This window comes from Echinops telfairi, unplaced genomic scaffold, assembly GCF_000313985.2.
Source record: "Echinops telfairi isolate 266 unplaced genomic scaffold, ASM31398v2 ScPeMD7_7469;HRSCAF=8507_1, whole genome shotgun sequence".
NCBI classification, from domain to species: Eukaryota; Metazoa; Chordata; class Mammalia; order Afrosoricida; family Tenrecidae; genus Echinops; species Echinops telfairi.
The window spans coordinates 51,817,295-51,821,582 of NW_022111373.1; the positions used below are offsets into that span (position 1 = coordinate 51,817,295).

The 4,288-nt window shown below is 42.4% G+C and overlaps 1 non-coding gene across 1 annotated transcript; it reads right to left on the reverse strand.

Annotated features, from left to right (window-relative positions):
• Window positions 1-2,032: 2,032 nt before the first annotated feature.
• On the reverse strand, window positions 2,033-2,095 carry LOC115873857. The gene has a single exon (XR_004048637.1). It is a non-coding gene; the product is annotated as a U7 small nuclear RNA (small nuclear RNA).
• Window positions 2,096-4,288: the final 2,193 nt, after the last annotated feature.

Consider the following 4,288-nt stretch of genomic DNA (forward strand, 5'->3'; position numbering starts at 1 on the left):
GGAGGGCCCCCTAGACTCAAGGTTGGTGAGACTTTGTCTCAAGTACTTTGGACACGTGGTCCCGAGAGACCAGTCCCTGATGAAGGACATCATGCTTGTAAAGGAGGAAGGCCCTCAAGGAGATGCATTGACATGGTGGCTGCAGCAGTGGACTCAAGCATAGGCAGACATGTGAAGTGGCACAAGCCCTGACAGTGTGGGACCTGTTGTGCACAGGGTTGCCATGGAGAGGAACCAACTTGATGGCATTGGACAACAACAATAACAATATGATCGACTGAATGGCAAAAACCACACCTCCCTCTGCATCTAAAAGCCATCTCAAATGCAGAGAGAAAGCCCAGGACAATGGGAGGTGTGTGTTAGGAGGCTGTTAGAGACCCTAGTCTGAAATAGCAGTGACCCAGGCCAGAGGCACCATACTACAGAACAGAGAAAAGGAGACTACAGAACAGAGAAAAGGAGACTACATGGAGACTACAGAACAGAGAAAAGGAGCCAGGTGAGACAAGAAAACCAGGAGATAGAACAGAGGAGGAGTGCCGGCACTATGGAACTGTGAAACAGAGTGACAGTGACAGGCAGGCTTTCTGGCTCATTGAGGCAGAAGCCAAGGGGCCCCGTGGCTGAAAGGCTGAGGTGCAGAGAGCAACTTGGCTGCTGGCTAAGGAAAGGTGTGGATATGGACCAGCAACTGTATTCTTACTCTTTACTGATCCTGACTTATGAACTCATCTAGTAAAACAAAACAAAACAAAACAAAACAAAAAACCCTCACTGCTATTCAGTCAATTCTGACTCAAAATGACCCTAGGAATAGGGTGAAACTGTCCCAGTGGGTTTCCAACGCCAAGGAGTGGCTGATGGGTTTTGACTGCAGACCTTGGTGTTAGCAGCCCAAGGTGTGACCACTGCGCCACCAGGGCTCTCATTGTAAGCCCTCTTGATTGCGAGTATCATCAGAGCCTCCTGGGTGGCCATTTCAATGAATCATTCAGCCTGCATAGAGAGAGTGCCACAGGAGGAATGGTTGGTGTCTGAAAAGGTAAAGAAAGATGAAGAGTGGAGGCATGTCTTATTCCCTGTCTCGTGGAAATAGGGAAGGCCAAGGAGGCCAGATATGGCCCCCTCTTCCCTCCACACCATTTTCACATAATAGTTTGTTATAAGTTACACAGTTGAACGCCTTTGCCAACAATGATATGCCTCATGTCACACCCTCTTCTGAATCCAGCTTGAAATTCTGGCAGCTCCTTGTAGACATACTGCTGCAAACATTGTTGAATGGTCTTCAGCAAAATTTTACTTGCATGTGATATTAATGATATCATTAGATTGTTTCCTTATTCTGTGGGAGCGCCTTCCTTTGGGATGGGTGCAAATACAGATCTCTTCCAGTCAGTGGGAAGGTAATTATCTTCACATTTCTTGCCATAGACAAATGAGTGCTTCATCAGCTGGTTGCAACATTTCAATTGGTATTCTGTCAATTCCCAAGCCTTGTTTTTCGTTAGTGTCTTCCATCTCACTGTTTCATGATGCTACCTCTTGAAATGTTCGAATGTCAATCAGTGTTTTCAGTCCAGTGACCCTCTGCGTTTCTTCCATCTTCTTTTGATGTTCCTACATCGTTCAATCTTCTGCCCATGGTGTTGTGAGTAGTACCATCAACTCAGTTCCAACCCACAGGGACTCTGTGAACAACAGAATGAAACATTCCCTCGTCCTGCATGATCCGTACAAGACTTCTTGTGTTTAAGCCCGTCTATGCAGCCACTGTGTCGGTCTTGTTGAAGGTCTTCCTCTTGTTGAAGGTCTCCCTCTCTTTCACTGTCCCTCTACTTTACCAAGTATGATGTCTTTCTTGGGAACTGGTCTCTCCTGACAACACATCCACAGTACTTGAAGCAAAATTTCACCATCTTTGCCTCTAAGATGCACTCTGGCTGTATTTAGTCCAAGACAGATTTGTTTGTTCTCTTAGCAGTCCATAGCACTTCTCTGTGTGTGTGTGCGGGGGAGGGGGGGGCGGGGAGGTTCCAGAAAAAACAAACAGAAAACCTGCTAGACAAATTCTAAAAGAGCTGTAACACTCACGGTACTTCCAATATTCTTCACCAATTCAAATGCATTTGTTCATCTTCATTCTTCCTTATTCCTTCTTTCAACTTTCACGTGCATTTGAGGCCACTGAAAATACCACCGCCTGGGTCAAGTGCACCTTAGTCCTCAAAGTAACATCCTTGCTTTTCAACACTTTAACAAGGTCTCGTGCAGCAGATTTACCTAATGCCATGATTTGTCCCATAGAATCCTTCAGTATTGGAACTCAAGGCTTGAATTTTTCTTCAGTTCTTTTAGCTTGAGCTGTACTGGGAATGTTTCTTTTTTTGACTTCCTAACTCTAGGTCTTTGCATACTTGTAATACTTTATCTTCTCAAGTTGCCTTTGGAAATCTTCTGTTCAATCATCATTTTGTTCCCTTTGCTTTAGCTACTGTATTATCAAAAGCAAGTTTCTGAGTCTCTCTTGGCATCCATTTTGATCTTTTGTTTGCTTGTTTGTTTCTTTCTTTCTTGTCTTTTAAATGACCCTTTGCTTTCTTCTTGTATAATATTTTTGAAGTCACAGTTCACTGGGTCTTTGTGTGTGTGTGTGTGTGTGTGTGTGTGTGTGTGAGAGAGAGAGAGAGAGAGAGAGAGATCTTCTCTTATTTGTGTTCAATGTGTCAAACCTGTTCTTGAAATTCAAGTGGGATAGATGCAAGGTCATACTTTGGCTTTTGTGAATTTGTTTTAATTTTCTTCAGCTTCAACCAGAACTTATAAATGAGCAATTGATTGATTGTTCCACAATTGACCCAGTCTCATTTTGGCTTCTAATACTGAGCTTCCCCATCATCTCTTCCCATGAATATATTCAATTTGATTCCTGTGTATTCCAGTTGGTGAGGTCCATGTATCCATCGCTGTTCGTGTTGTTGAGACAAGGTTTTTGCAGTGAAGAAGTTTCTGGCCTTGCCATATTCTACATGTGATCTCCAACTTTATTTCTATCACCCAGACCATATTTTCCAAATACTATCTCTTCCTCTTTGCAATTTTTGCACCAGTAATTATCAATGCATCTTGATTGCATGTTTGATCAATTTCAGATTGAAGAAGTCAGTAGAATTCTTCAATTTCTTCATCAGTAGCTTTAGTACTAGATGCAAACATTTTAAGAATAATTGTATTAACTGGATTTTCTTATAGGCATAGAGATTTTTCCTACCACAGACAGAGATCTCATGATTCAAAGTGGCTATATCAGCCCATTTCACTCATTAATGCCCAGGATATAGATCTTTGTGCTTTGTTGCATTTTTGATGACTTCCAATTTGCCAATGATTCCTACTCTGCACATTGCACATTATGATTAGTAATAGATATTACAGCCATTTTTTTCTCATTTTGAGTCATTCCCCTTCAGCAAATGAAGGTTCCAAAAGCTTCGCTCCATCCACATCATTCTATTCAAGTTGACTTTGAAGAAGCTCCTCTTCCCAGCCATGGGTGGAGTGCCTTCCCATGGGAGGGCTCATCCTCCAGCACTATCTTTGATAAGGTTTTGCTGCTATTCCTACAGTTTTCAGGGGTTAACCCCCTCAGAAGTGGACCGTCTATTCCTTCTCCCTCATCTGTTCTTGGTCTGGAAGCTCCACAGAAACCTGTTTATATTGGGTGACCCTGCTGGTGCTTGAAGTGGCATAGGTTCCAGTATCACAGAAGTGCACAAGCCACCACAGTACAACAAACTGACAGATGGCGCATTTGCTCCGCATTCAGATTGAATAAGTATGGTGAGAGGATGCACCACTGATGTACCTCTTTCCTGACTGTAAACTATGTAATACCCCCCTTTTCTGTCTAAACCACTATGTACAGGTACCACATGAGCACAATGAAATTTTTTGGGATTCTCATTTTTCGCAATTATTTATGATTCACATAGTTGAATATCTTTTTTGCATAATCAGTGAAATGCAGGTAAACATATTTCTGGTATTCTCAGATACCAGCCAGGATCCATCAACATCAGCACAGACATCATTCATTTCATATCATCTTAATTTGTGTTGTGTGTTTTTGATGGACTGAGTTATTCCACTCCTTTGGCTTACAAATATGGATAACAGAGAGGCTGTGTTGGGATTTGCTTATGCATGAATCTGCTGCTTAAAGCTTGCAAACTGAAATACTTTATGGGATGAAGTAGGTGTTTTTAAATTGAGCTTCCAATCAGTT